The sequence below is a fragment of the Triticum aestivum genome, chromosome 3A (assembly GCF_018294505.1).
Source record: "Triticum aestivum cultivar Chinese Spring chromosome 3A, IWGSC CS RefSeq v2.1, whole genome shotgun sequence".
Taxonomy (NCBI): Eukaryota; Viridiplantae; Streptophyta; class Magnoliopsida; order Poales; family Poaceae; genus Triticum; species Triticum aestivum.
In genome coordinates this window covers 671,080,446-671,095,969 of record NC_057800.1, presented here as the reverse complement: position 1 = coordinate 671,095,969, position 15,524 = coordinate 671,080,446, and the positions used below count along the sequence as shown (strand labels likewise).

At 52.2% G+C, this 15,524-nt stretch overlaps 1 pseudogene; it reads left to right on the top strand.

Annotated features, from left to right (window-relative positions):
- The first annotated feature begins 2,162 nt into the window (after positions 1-2,162).
- LOC123059031 (uncharacterized) lies at positions 2,163-15,286 on the top strand (annotated as a pseudogene).
- Positions 15,287-15,524: the final 238 nt, after the last annotated feature.

Here is a 15,524-nt window from a genome sequence, read left to right as displayed (position 1 = left end):
ATTAGCTAGTAGGGCTAGCCCTACCTCAACAACATGGTGATGTTTTCTTTCTGCAGAACCATTCTGTTGGTGAGCATGAGGACATGAAACATGATGCGAGATGCCAAGTTCCTGAGAGAAAGAATTGAGTTTCTTGTATTCACCACCCCAATCAGTTTGCATGGCAATGATCTTAGTATTTAATTGTCTTTCAACAAGATTTTGAAAATTCTTGAAAACTTGAAACACTTCAGATTGTTTCTTAAGAAGATAGATCCAAGTAAATTTTCTATAGTCATCGATAAAACTTACATAATATAAGTGTCTACCAACTGAAACCGGAGCTGCCCCCCAAACATCTGAGAATACAAGTTGTAAGGGTGCAGTAGAGATACTGGTAGAAATAGGATATGGTAGCTGATGACTTTTAGCTTGCTGACATGGATCACAAACTGACTCAATGCTAGATTCATGGGGAAGCTTATTTTTTGCTAAGAACTAGTTTAACAATAACTGATGAAGGATGACCTAATCGACTATGCCACTTTGCAGAAGACGGCTTGATGGCGACAAAAGCTTGCTTATTTGACGATGACGACGACGATGATGATATAAGTGGGTAGAGACCTCCCACACACTTGCCCCTAAGAAGGATTCTCCTCGTGTCCAAGTCCTTAACCAAAAAGAAGTAAGGATAAAATTCAATGAGAACACGATTATCAAGAGTAAACCTATGAACAGAGACAAGATTTTTTGAAGTTTCAAGAACATAAAGAACCCTATTTAGATGCAAATTTTGCATGGGAGTTTTGACAACTGAACGACCAACATGAGTAATTTTCATACTAGAACCACTTGCGGTGTGAATTTGATCCGGTCCATGGTACTTGTCCCTAATGGTTAGCTTGTCCAACTCTCCCGTGATATGATTTGTTGCTCCGGTATCCGCATACCAATTGGTGTCGATGCCATAGCTGTTGGTGACAGTATTTGCTTCCTTTTCCTCATAATCATCGTCCTCATAGCGATCCCAACATGCACGAGCACCTCCTGCATGAAACTTGTAACAGATTTGGCACTCGGGGTAATCCCGAGTTGGTTGTTGACGTTGCTGCTATTGTGGACGTCCTTGATAGCTTCTGCCACTGTTGGTGTCGGAACCAGAAGGAGTGGGAGGGCGCCTTCCTCTGCCACGGCCTCTATTGTTGCGCCCACGACCCCTGTATGCCAAATTCGCTGAAGAGTTGAAGCCGGCGCCTTCTGTTCCATCACCCAAATTCGCTGAAGAGACTGTGATGGTCGTCTTGACAGCGCCGATGGCAGCCACCACGGGATCGTAGTCGCGATCGAGACCTGCGAGTACATAGTCCACCATCTCAGGGTCTGAAATAGGGCGCTGCTGCTGCAAGTTCATCCCTGAGATTCTTCATCTTGGCGATGAAGGCGGAGCTCGACATCGTGCCCTTCTTTGTGGTGGTGATGGCGATCCGCAGATTTGTGATGCGATACTGTGACTGCGATGCAAAGATTGTGGTAATTGCAGTCCATAGATCATAAGTATTTTCCTTACTAATAACCTGAGCAAGGATCTCTTTTGAGAGAGAATTCAGCAGATGGCTGAGAACTTGTTGATCCTCCTGCAGCCATGGCGCATACAGTGGGTTTGGCACCGTAGCCATGGTCTTGTCCGACTGTTGCTCCTCCATCGTGGCTAGGGGCACGACATCGGTTCCATCTAGGAGCCCTGTGACCTGCGCTCCTTCAGGCCAGGCATCACTTGGGCTTTCCATAGGAGATAGTTCCCCTTTGTCAACTTCTCGGCTGGTGGAGGACCAAGGTTGAGGACGACCATGGTCGAGGAAGCCATGGCGATGGACAGGTTTTCGGTGGCTAGATTGTGAAGAGGATGGCTCTGTATACCATGTAAGATTTGATGGAAGCGTTCCTACTCCTCGTAAGGAGCCACGTGGTGTATATTTATGTGCGACAGGAAAAGCCCTTGTTCGTGGCGTACAAGGCAAGGCTGATCGCTAGGTTACAGCTCGTACAGAGAAGAGAGAACGAGGTAGTTACGAGAGGGAATAGAGATAGGAGATAGTTGAGATTACAATAGGTTTAAACCGTATCATCTAACACCATTGACATGTTTAGGGATGGTTGTACGAAAGGGGAAGTGAATATTTTCTGCTGTCATCGGTGAGCTCGCCGGTAGATCCATATCCTTCGTCGTGGACAGATACCTGAAGCGGATGGCGGCGCCGAGGGAGGAGGAGCGGCTGCTGCTACGGGCTCGCGTCGTCGTCGAGGAGGTAGATGGCCGGCTCGTCATGAACCAGGCCATGGTGCATCAACTCGGCATACCGAAAGAGGAGATGTACAGAAGGTATTATACCCTCGACATGCTCAGTTGCCAAGCCCATGCCCATGGAGAAGATAGGACGAAAGATCACGAGGTCAGTTACTCCTTTGCCTCGTTCGAGTTCAACCCTGCCAAGCGCGTCTGTTTCTGCGGTGGCAGCGATCGTCAAGGCGTAGCACAAGCTTAGCTGATGGAGCGAGTTCTGGGCAGCGTGAGGGACGCCATTGAAGACGCGAGTGAGTTCGTCATGCTTCTGAATGGATGCCCATGCTTGCACCGCCATCCGCACAACACACATCTGCTGCTGAGCAAGTGCATGTTCAGACGACAAATGGAGATGGAACAGATCATGAGCTTCCTGTTGTTGCAAGCCCATGCGGCTGGAAGTCTGGGGGTCATGCCGATCATTAGTCCAGGGAAAGTCGGAAAGAGCACCCAATCGAGCACACTTGCGACGATGAAAGGGTGCGCAACCACTTCTCTCAGATCCTGTTTTTCAATGGGCATGACCTTGAGCATGCTAGCGTGGAGGCCTTGAGTGACGGAGCCAGAATCAAGCATCAATGCCGTGGCATGGGCGGTGGAAGGACATTCATCATCGTCGAGCTACTTGCGGACATCGACGACCATGCATAGAAGATGTTGTAATCATCTGCAAGAAGCCACGTCACGAGCGGGAGCAAGATCATATATAGTGGCGAGCTGGTCCGACAAGATGACACGCTTGGGAACCACGCAGCCCCTCAGGCTACACTTCTTTGCCCCGGAGGTGTACTGGTACTGGTACTTCTTCAAGGCGCGCACCTTCGGGAGCGCGAGGGCGGAGGACCACCCGAGGCTCACGGCGATCGCCATGGACATGGCCAGGGTGATGAACGGGTGCTTCATGGGCGCAAGCGTCTTCAACGGGCTACTGCAGGCCAACTTCAACCCCCTTTTCTGGGACATGCATGGCCCTCGCGAGCCTGAGGAAGAACCTGAGGAGGACGAATGTCTGGCTTTACAGGGAGCGCTTCGTCGATCCTTGGCACATGGCGGAGCCGGTGTTTGTCTTTTTTTTGAAATGGAGGCAAAAGCTTTGCCTCATCCATTAAACAAGAGAGAATAGAGTTAGTTACAAACAACCCGAGTACACGGCATGTGGATTACTCGCGCAATAACAAAGACCCTAGTTTTTTAGCACCGGCGGTGATCCAGAGGTTAGCCTCGGTGGCGATGGAGGAAAGCAGCACTGCCGGAGGGGCGCACTTATGCCTGAAAACTCGTGCGTTTCACTCATTCCAAATTTTCCATGAAACAAGCATGGTGATGGATGCCTTGGCTTGTCTGTGCAGATAGCCGTCGTCGCAAGTACTTGCCCACCAAGATTGGACCGAGTCGAACAAGGGCCAAGTGGAAATGACGATATCAGGGACGTGGTACTTGTCAATGACCAAGGACCAAAGCATTCTAGAGAAGCGGCATTTGAAGAATAGGTGACTCCCACTCTCTTGTTCCCTCTTGCAAAGGGGGCAAAGATCATAGTTTGGCCACCCATGCTTTGCCAGTCTATCTGCGGTCCAAATCCTATCTTGGAGAGGCAACCAAGCAAAGAATTTGACTTTTGGGGGAGCCCAAACTTTCCAATACATCTTGTCCATGGGGGACAGAACCAATCCTAAAAATTGTGCCTTATATGCGGAGGCCGCCGAGTAATGCCCCGAGACCAAGTGCTTCCAAAGGATGTCATCCTCGAAGAGTTCGTCAAGATGGACCTCATGAAGGAGCATCCAAAGTGTGAAGAATTGTGTGACATGCTCAACAGAGATAGAGGTGGATGGGTTGATCTTGAGTATCCATGCGTTGTGCTTGAGGGCCTCCTGCACCTTCCAATTCTTACGCATGGAGGCTTCATGGATGAACGGGGCGATATCTTTAGGCTTGCGCCCAAGGAGCCAAGGGGAGTCCCAGAAGGGGGTCTTCGCGCCGTTACCAACGGAGATGGTGGTGGAAGGATAGAAAAAGTTGAGGTCCTCCTCGTCACAAGGGTTTCCCAATTGGACCCACATCTTGGTAGGCTCCTTCCATTCGTACCAAGGCCACCGCAGCCGAAGGGCGTGTGTAAACTTGTTCGTGTTGAGGACCCCAAGTCCCCCATATTCGAGTGCCTGGCAAACAGTCTCCCAGTTTAGTTTGCATTTTGCCCCTGTCGTTTTGTCTGTTCCAGACCATAGAAAGGCTCTCTCAAGTTTGTTGATGGTGTGTAGGATGGACGGTGGGATGACCAACGGAGTAGCGCGGTAGACCAGTTGGGAGGTGATCACAGACTTGACCAGAGTCGTACGCCCGATGGTGGTGATATTCTAACCCTCGTATGTTGTTAGCTTGCTCGCCACCTTGTCCACGAGGAATTGTAGGTCCACCAACTTCAGCTGCCATACAGAGAGGGGGGGCCCTAGGTACCACAGAGGGAAAGAAGCTCTTGCTGCCGGCAGGCTTAGGGTCAAACAGCCCAGATCGAGGTGGTTGCAGCGAATGGGCACCATCGAGCTCTTGAGGAAGTTGGTGCAGAGGCCCGTGACCTCACCAAAGCCTCTCAAGATGCATGCAAGATTTTCCACATCTCTTTTGATCGGGGCCAAGAAAACCACCATGTCGTCCGCATAAAGAGAGGTCCCCAGCATTGCCCCCTTCCCGTGAGCTTGTGTAGGAGCCCCTTCCTCGTGGCCACATCTAGGATTCTTTGGAGCGGGTCAATGGCGATGACGAATAGGAGTGCGGAGATGGGGTCACCCTACCGGAGGCCTTGGCCATGCTTGATTGGACCACCGGCAATACCATTGAGGATGATCCTCGAAGACGAAGAGCAAAGGAGGGCAGCGATCCAATCCCTGAATTTGGGAGGGAACCCTCGCCGTTGGAGAAGATCAAGGAAATACTCCCACTTAACGGTGTCAAAGGCCTTGCGAATATCAAGGTTGAAAAGAAGGGATGGGGTCTTGCTCTTGTGCAGGCGCCAAGCGCGATTGCGAACATACAAGAAATTTTCATGGATGCTTCTTGTTTTAATGAAGGCGCTTTGGGCATTGGAGACGAGGCTTGTCATGTGGGGGCCCAGCCGAGTGGAGAGCACCTTCGCAATAATTTTTGCCACCGTGTGGATGAGGCTAATGGGCCTATAGTCGACGATCCCCTCCGCCCCTTCCTTTTTAGGCAACAACACCACATTCGCAGAGTTGGGCTGAGGGAGTCCTGGATTAGGGGGTGTCCGGATGGCCGGACTATACCTTCAGCCGGACTCCTGGACTATGAAGATACAAGATTGAAGACTTCGTCCCGTGTCCGGAAGGGACTTTCCTTGGCGTGGAAGGCAAGCTTGGCGATATGGATATGTAGATCTCCTACCATTGTAACCGACTTTGTGTAACCCTAACCCTCTCTGGTGTCTATATAAACCGGAGGGTTTTAGTCCGTAGGACAACATACAGAACAATCATACCATAGGCTAGCTTCTAGGGTTTAGCCTCTCCGATCTCGTGGTAGATATACTCTTGTACTACCCATATCATCAATATTAATCAAGCAGGACATAGGGTTTTACCTCCATCAAGAGGGCCCGAACCTGGGTAAAACTTCGTGTCCCTTGCCTCCTGTTACCATCCGGCCTAGACGCACAGTTCGGGACCCCCTACCCGAGATCCGCCGGTTTTGACACCGACATTGGTGCTTTCATTGATAGTTCCTCGGTGTCGTCGCCGTTAGGCTTGATGGCTCCTACGATCATCAATAGCGATGCAGTCCAGGGTGAGACCTTCCTCCCCGGACAGATCTTCGTCTTCGGTGGCTTCGCACTGCGGGCCAATTCACTTGGCCATCTGGAGCAGATCGAAAGCTATGCCCCTGGCCGTCAGGTCAGATTTGAAATTTTAAACTACACGGCTGACATCCGCGGGGACTTGATCCTCGACGGATTCGAGCCACTACCGAGCGCGCTGCACTATCACGATGAGCATGATCTAGCTCTGCCGCCGAACAGTGCCCTGGAGGCCGCACCCGCATCGGCATCGACCCTTAATTCGGAGCCAACTGCGTCGATCGAGGATGGGTGGTTGGACGCCGCCTTGGGGGCTGCGATCCCAACGGCGATCGACCCGAACACCAGCCCTGCACTCCGCGAGGCTCGTGAGTCCAAGGAGCCGGACTCCTCTCCAGACTCCGAACCCTCCGCGCCCCTGCCGATCGAATCCAATTGGGCGCCGATCATGGAGTTTACTGCCGCGGACATCTTTCAGCACTCGCCTTTCGGCGATATTTTGAAGACACTAAAGTCTCTCTCTTTATCAGGAGAGCCCTGGCCGGACTATGGTCAGCAAGGTTGGGATACAGACGATGAAGAAATTCAAAGCCCACCCACCACCCACTTTGTAGCCACTGTCGACGATTTAACCGACATGCTCGACTTCGACTCCGAAGACATCGACGGTATGGACACCGATGCAGGAGACGATGAAGAACCAGCGCCTATTGGGCCCTGGAAAGTCACCTCGTCGTATGACATATACATGGTGGACACCCCAAAAGAAGGAGATGGCGATGGAATAGCGGAGGATGACCCCTCCAAGAAACAGCCTAAGCGCCGGCGTTAGCGGCGCCGCTCAAAATCCCGCCAAAGCAAATACGGTGATTCCAGCACGAGAGATAATAATACTCCGGAGAGTGCCGAAGAAAACCCCCTCCAGCAAGATTCAGCACAGGAGGACGGAGAAGCCAGCCCTCATGAGAGAGCGGCAGACAGAGAGGTCAAGGACGATAATTATATGCCTCCCTCCGAAGACGAGGCAAGCCTCGACGACGACGAATTCGTCGTGCCAGAGGATCCCGTCGAGCAAGAGCGTTTTCAACGCAGGCTTATGGCCACGGCAAGAAGCCTCAAGAAAAAATAGCAACAACTTAGAGCTGATCAAGATTTGCTAGTCGACAGATGGACTGAAGTCCTTGCTGCCGAAGAGCATAAACTCGAACGCCCCTCCAAGAGCTACCCAAAGCGCAGGTTGCTACCCCGATTAGAGAAGGAAGCACTTAAACCTACATCACCAGCACTTGATACGGCCGACTGGCCACCTCGTGGCCACGATAGAGAGGCCTCTCGGCCCTCCACTCAAGCCGCACCCCGTACCAAAGCACGAGAAAATGCGCCAGACCTGCGAGATATGTTGGAGGACAAGGCAAGGCAAACAAGATCGATCTTCGGATCGCGTGGGCGCCCCACGACTCGAGACGGTAACCGTCATGCCGGACACAAATCCGGTAGGGCCGAACACAGTAGACAAATCTCATTGGAGCTACGTCGTGATATATCCCAGTACAGAGGCGCCGCGCACCCACTATGCTTCACAAACGAAGTAATGGATCATCAAATCCCCGAGGGTTTCAAACCCGTAAACATTGAATCATATGATGGCACAACAGATCCTGCGGTATGGATCGAGGATTATCTCCTTCATATCCACATGGCCCGCAGCGATGATCTCCACGCCATCAAATACCTCCCACTCAAGCTTAAAGGACCAGCTCGGCATTGGCTTAACAGCTTGCCAGCAGGATCAATCGGTTGTTGGGAGGACCTGGAAGCCGCATTCCTCGACAATTTCCAGGGCACTTATGTGCGACCACCAGACGCCGATGACCTAAGCCACGTAATTTAGCAGCCAGAGGAATCGGCCAGGCAATTCTGGACACGGTTCCTAACAAAGAAAAATCAAATAGTCGACTGTCCGGACGTAGAGGCCCTAGCAGCCTTCAAGCACAATATCCATGACGAGTGGCTTGCCCGGTACCTTGGATAGGAAAAGCTGAAATCTATGGCAGCACTCACGACACTCATGACCCGCTTTTGCACGGGAGAAGACAGCTGGCTTGCTCGTAGAAACAATATGACCAAGAACCCTGGTAATTCGGATACCAGGGACAGTAGTGGCAGGTCACGTCGCAACAAGCAGAAGCGCCGCATTAACGACGACAATGCTGAGGATACGACAGTTAATGCCGGATTCAGAGGCTATAAAACCGGTCAGCGGAAAAAGCCATTCAAAAGAAATCCTAGGGGCCCATCCAGTTTGGACCGAATACTCGACCGCTTGTGCCAGATACATGGCACCCCTGAAAAGCCGGCCAATCACACCAACAGGGATTGTTGGATGTTCAAGCAGGCAGGCAAGTTAAATGCCGAAAATAAAGACACGGGGCTGCATAGCGATGACGACGAAGAGCCCCGGCCGCCGAACAACGGTGGACAGAAGGGTTTTCCCCCACAAGTGCGGACGGTGAACATGATATACACAACCCACATCCCCAAGAGGGAGCGGAAGTGCGCGTTAAGGGACGTATACGCGGTAGAGCTAGTCGCCCCAAAGTTCAACCCATGGTCCTCCTGCCCGATCACCTTTGATTGAAGGGACCATCCCACTAGCGCCCGTCACGGCGGATTCGCCGCATTGGTTCTAGACCCAATCATTGACGGATTTCATCTCACTAGAGTCCTTATGGACGGCGGCAGCAGCCTGAACCTGCTTTACCAGGATACAGTGCGGAAAATGGGTATAGATCCCTCGAGGATTAAGCCCACCAAAACGACCTTGAAGTGGTCAACTGTACAGGCTCAGTCACACATGAAGTGGTCTTCGGATCTCCGGATAATTTCCGAAGCGAGGAGTTAATCTTCGACATAGTCCCATTCTGCAGTGGCTATCACGCACTGCTCGGGTGAACCGCATTCGCCAAGTTCAATGCGGTACCGCACTATGCATACCTTAAGCTCAAGATGTCAGACCCTCGAGGAGTAATTACAGTCAATGGAAACACCGAACGCTCTCTCCGAACGGAGGAGCACACGGTGGCCCTTGCAACGGAAGTACAAAGCAGCCTCTCCAGGCTGTTCTCCAGTCCGGCCATTAAACGTCCGGACACCGTCAAGCGCGCCTAGAGTAACCTACAACAAGACCGCCTGGCACGTTCCGAGGAGGCGTAGCAATGCGGCCCCAACCCCAGCCCTCGCAAAAATGCGACACCAGTACTTCGCGTACATAACTACGCTCTAGAAATACCATGGGTACAGGGGGAGGGGCACCATCATGGCACGCCCGAAACACGGCTTAAACCGTACCAGGGGCTGCCGATTTTTTAATTTTCTCTTACTTTTAGGACTCCACTCTTCGGAAGGCCTGTTCGGCAGTTCAATTGCCGCACAAATGATGCAAGAACGAGGGAAGCAGACAAGCCATGCCGCATTACGGAACTCCAGGTGGTCTCTATCACGAGCAGTATACCTGTTTCGCATACCATTCTGCAGCCTGCCCCTGGAACGAACATGTTAAATAGTCCAACCTTTTGCTTATCACATTATTTTTATCGTTCTGCTTTGATCGCAGCCCTTTTTAATAAACAATGCATAGCTTTTGTCCCCCTTTGCATTACTCTTTTTTTTACAAATATATGTTCCTTAACGACATGTTGCACCCGTACACTTCGGTATGGCCAAAATACACCAGGGGCTCTAGTACCCCTCAATATGGTGTGAGAAGTCTGAACACTTTAACAAGTGCGGCACCCCGAACTTATAGCATTATATGCATCGGCTCCAAATCATGTCTTGGGTCAATAGTTGGGTTTGCCCAGCTCCTATGTTTTGGTGCCTTACGTTCCGCTGTGTCGGCTAAGGTAGCACTAGGAGAACTACTGCGATTGTGCCCCAGTTGAGCTGGGTCGAGCACCTCAGTAGAGAAAGCTAAAACTGACTGTCATGATGAAGCGAGAGCTGGTCGCTGTTCGAGAGGTTTTTCGAGTCCCTAAAGACTTATGCCGCTTAGAGCGAGGAGTCGGCTCTGTCCGGCCAAGGCGTGGATAGCGCCCCGAACTCGGTCTTCCGAATACCAGGGGCTTCGCCAAAATTTAAAATTATAGAATTCTATGGCTAAGTGAGAGTGTTCACGCATTATAGTCCGATTGCCTTGTTCGTTGTGCTGAGCGCCTCCCTCGAAGGACCCAAACATGGGAAAAAGAGCGCTCAGGTTTATCCCCGAACACCCCAGCACTAGCGGCACGGGGGCAGAAGCCGACGACTCGCCATCTCTCAGAATTGATAAACAGCCGCACAGAAGGTAATATTTTAAATTCCAACAGCATTGCTTAGCGCATATGAACAAGTTTTCAGCGCACAGGACAAAACGAGCGAGTTTTACTCAAAAATTACATCCCTGGAACATTCATCCGCCACAAGGCGGGCACCCTTCAGAACATCCGTATAATAATTCTCGGGCTTGCGATGCTCTTTCCCCGGCGGTGGCCCGTCCTTCACAAGCTTCTCAGCATCCAGCTTGCCCCAGTGCACCTTAGCACGGGCAAGGGCCCTACGGGCACCTTCAATGCAGACGGAGCGCTTGATGACTTCGAGCCTTGGACAGGCCCCCACCAGCCGCCGCACCAGCCCGAAATAGCTCCCAGGCAGAGCCTCTCCAGGCCACAGCCGAACTATGAGGCCCTTCATGGCCTGTTCGGCCGCCTTGTGGAGCTCGACCAGTTGCTTCAGCTGGTCGCTCAGGGGCACGGGGTGTCCGGCCTCAGCATACTGAGACCAGAACACCTTCTCTGTCGAGCTGCCCTCCTCGGCTCGATAGAATGCGGCGGCATCGGACACGCTACGGGGAAGATCTGCGAATGCTCCTGGAGAGCTCCGGATTCGGGTAAGTAACAAGTAACTCACGTTTATGTGTTTGCTTTGCATAAAGAATGCCTTACCCGCCGCTATCTTTTTCACCTCATCCAACTCCTGGAGGGTCTTCTGGGATTCGGCCTTGGCAGACTTGGCATTTTCAATAGCCATCGCGAGCTCGGACGCTCGCGTCTTTGAGTCAAGCTCCAAACTCTCATGTTTTTTCATGAGAGCCTGGAGCTCTTGCCGCACCTTGCCAACCTGGGCCTCATACTTCTCCCGCTCGGTGCGCTCCGTGGCCGCCCTCTTCTCGGCCTCGACAGCGCTTGCTTAAGGGTCGCCACCTCAGACGTGGCCCCTACAATAGCCACGATAATCCTGTCATTTTTTGCAATTGCACTTTTTTATATATATTTAAACAAGGTATTTCTTACCTTCCTTGTCCTCGAGCTGCTTCTTGGCACGCCCGAGCTCTTGCTCGGACTGCTCGAGGTTCTGCTTTAGCGTGTCCACTTCCGCAGTCAGTGCGGCGGACGCCAGCAGAGAAGCCTGCATACGCATATTGACTCCTTTTTGTTAGACTCCTGCGAATTTTATTTGATCCTCTATTCGGCTTTTCTTCCCGAACGCCAAACAGAGCATCAGGGGCTACTGTCTATGCGGTAATATTATTTACACATTCTTTACTTACCTCAAAGCCTGTTAAAAGGCTAGCACAAGCTTCAGTCAGTCCGCTCTTGGCGGACTGAACCTTCTGGACCACCGCACTCATAATGGTGCGGTGCTCCTCGTCGATGGAGGCGCCTTTGAGCACCTCCAACAGATTGTCCGGCGCCTCCGGTTGGACGGGGGTCACCGGCACGGTGGGCTTGCTCCTCTTGGAAGGAGGTCGCCCGCCGGACTCTGGAACCTTTGAAGGTTCCGGAGCGGTGTCCGGCCTAGAGCCGGACTTGGAGCCCTGGGGGGTTTTATCCCCTTTACTCCTGGAGTCCGGGAGGTCGCCTTGCGGCGCCTCCAGGACCACCTCCTCCTGGCTTGGAACCTGTTGGGACAACACTTCGGCGTCGTCCGTAGGGCGGGGGAGGTAGCCGTCGGAAGCGAATTCACATCCGACGAGTCCAGTGAACCGCTCGACGACGCGTCGAGCCGGTCTTTGGGTGGGCTGCATAATCATATTCGACATAAGGGAAAGCTGTGCAATAAAGGAATACTATGAATTACTCTGGTATCCGGATACTTACGATTTCGCCAGGGGCTTGGCCCTGAGCGGCCACTCCTCTCCGCCGTCGTCGGCGTCGGTGGAGTAGTCCGGAGGAAGGGTTTTCCCCTTCTTGGACCCTTCGGCCTCCCCAGTGAGGGCGGCCTTCCTTTTCTTCTCTCCCCCTGCTGGAGGGGGAGAGGTCTCTTCTTCCTCCTCCTCGTCTTCACGGGAGGAATGCGCCTTGGAGCCGTCGGATGATGAACCCGACACCTCCTGGCGCCGGGCACTTTTTCGAGTCCCCGTGGCCTTCTTCGTGGCCTTCTTCTCCGGCACCACATAGGGTGCCGGAACCAGCAGCTTCGCCAAGCGGGCATCGGCTGGGTCTTCGGGCAAAGGAGCCGGACAGTCGATCTGTCCGGACTTCGCCTGCCAAACCTGTCAAAGGTAAGGGAGCTTAGATCCCGCATAGAGTTAAACTATGAAAACTAATACCCTGTAAAAGGTACAAACAACTTACCGCGCTAGCGTGACGCTGCGCGCTGAATCCGCGATCCTCGGTAGCGGATGCGGGAGCCTCGGCGCCCTTGAAAAGCACCTTCCAGGCATCTTCGTACGTCGTGTCGAAGAGCCTGCTCAGAGTTCGGTGCTGCGCCGGGTTGAACTCCCACAGATTGAAGGCCCGTTGTTGACACGGGAGGATCCGGCGGATGAGCATAACCTGGACTACGTTGACAAGCTTGAGCTGCTTGTCCACCAGGGTTTGGATGCATGTTTGCAGTCCAGTCACCTCTCCTTTGCTGCCCCACGACAGGCCCGTCTCTTTCCAGGACGTGAGCCGCGTTGGGGGTCCGGACCGGAACTCGGGGGCTGCGACCCACTCAGGGTCGCGCGGCTCGGTGATGTAAAACCACCCCGATTGCCACCCCTTCAGGGTCTCCACAAAGGAGCCCTCGAGCCATAAGACGTTGGGCATCTTGCCCACCATGGCGCCTCCGCACTCCGCCTGGTTGCCGCGCACCACCTTCGGCTTGACATTGAAAGTCTTGAGCCATAGGCCGAAATGGGGGCGGATGCAGAGGAAAGCCTCGCACACGACGATAAACGCCGAGATGTTGAGGATGAAGTTCGGGGCCAGATCATGGAAATCCAGGCCGTAGTAGAACATGAGTCCCCGGACGAATGGGTGGATAGGAAAGCCCAGTCCGCGGAGGAAGTGGGGAAGGAACACTACCCTCTCATGGGGCCTTGGGGTGGGGAGGAGCTGCCCCTCTTCGGGAAGCCGGTACGCGATGTCGTTAGACAAGTATCCGGCCTTCCTCAGTTTTTTGATGTGTCCCTCCGTGACGGAGGAGACCATCCACTTGCCTCCCGCTCCGGACATGGATGGAGAAGGTTGAGGTGGGGAGTGCGGACTTGGGCGCTGGAGCTCGAGTGCGCGAGAATGGATAGGCAAAGGAGGAAGAAGGCGTAGGTGAAAAGGTGGATCCTTATCCCCTTATATGGGTGGACGCAACTACGTGTCCCCACCAGCCTGGTAAAACTCGCTTATCCCCAAGCGCCGTAATCAATGGCGCGGTTGGGTTACCCACGCCCGTATTGATGAGAATCCTGGAATAAGGGGACACGATCTCTGCTTCGATGAGACGTGCCAAGGAAACCGCCTCGCATGACACGCCGAGGTGGAACAATAAAACGATTCGAATAAAGGCTTGGCCGTGGTGCGATGTCACACTAAGGAATACGTCGGCAGATTAGATTTGTGTAAATATTATTCTCTCTATGGCAATATGTGGAAACTTATTTTGCAGAGCCGGACACTATCTTTGTGTTCAGAATCTTCTATGAAGTACTTGGAGGAGGAACCCGCGTTGCAATGCCGAAGACAATCTACGCGCCGGACTCGTCGTCATTGAAGCCTGGTTCAGGGGTTACTGAGGGAGTCCTGGATTAGGGGGTGTCCGGATGGCCGGACTATACCTTCAGCCGGACTCCTAGACTATGAAGATACAAGATTGAAGACTTCGTCCCATGTCCGGAAGGGACTTTCCTTGGCATGGAAGGCAAGATTGGCGATATGGATATGTAGATCTCCTACCATTGTAACCGACTTTGTGTAACCCTAACCCTCTCCGGTGTCTATATAAACCGGAGGGTTTTAGTCCGTAGGACAACATACAGAACAATCATACCATAGGCTAGCTTCTAGGGTTTAGCATCTCTGATCTTGTGGTAGATCTACTCTTGTACTACCCATATCATCAATATTAATCAAGCAGGGCATAGGGTTTTACCTCCATCAAGAGGGCCCGAACTTGGGTAAAACTCCGTGTCCCTTGCCTCCTGTTACCATCTGGCCTAGACGCACAGTTCGGGACCCCCTACCCGAGATCCGCTGGTTTTGACACCGACATGGGCCATTGTAGATTCCTAGTGTGAAGGGAGTCAAAATGGTTAATGACCCGCATGAGGTCCGGCGTTATGATATCCCAACACTTCTTGAAAAAGAGGCCCGTGAAGCCATCTGGACCCGGAGCCTTGTCACTGGGCAGGTCATCGATTGCTTCGAGGACCTCACTCTCGACTATCGGGGAGTCAAGGTTGTGCAAATCAAGAGGTTCCATGTTTAGCTCGTCCCAGTTGAAATCTTTGTGGCTCAGGGGGCTTCTCTTTAGGACATTGGTGAAGTGGTCTTGAATTAGTTTCTCTTTGGCAGCGTGCTCGGTGACCCAACCATGATCGTTCTTGATCCTGTGAATATGGTTTTTTCTCCTCCTAGCGGTGACTTGGCGGTGGAAGAATTTTGTATTTGCGTCCTCTTCTTTATTGAAATTCTTGCACATTGTTTCTTCAGAGGGCAGAGAAAGGTTCTTCAGAATCTGTCGTGATGATCACCAACTTTGAGGCGTGTACCTCTGCTGAAGCTGAAGCTGAACCTGATGATCCTGAGACGATGATGAGTGTGCAAGACCTTTTCCTTGGAAGTGTGAGGCCCCAAGGCGGATTCAAAGACCGGGCATGGATGTCTCACTTGCCGCCTCACTACACCACCATGCTTCACTGAGGTGCAAAGGACACAACGCCTGGTTGAAACCGGGAGCAAGTGATTTCAGATGGGTCCTCTGCTCTCGTCTAGAAGATGAGATTTAACTCAATCCCATCCACATGACTTTAACGTATGTTTTCTTTTTCTTTTTCCTTTTTGATTTCTTTTACTTTTTTCTTTATTCATTTTATTGTATTTTAATAAATACGCAAAAGTAATTGTGTACAGAGAGAGAGAGAGAAAGAGAGAGAGAGAG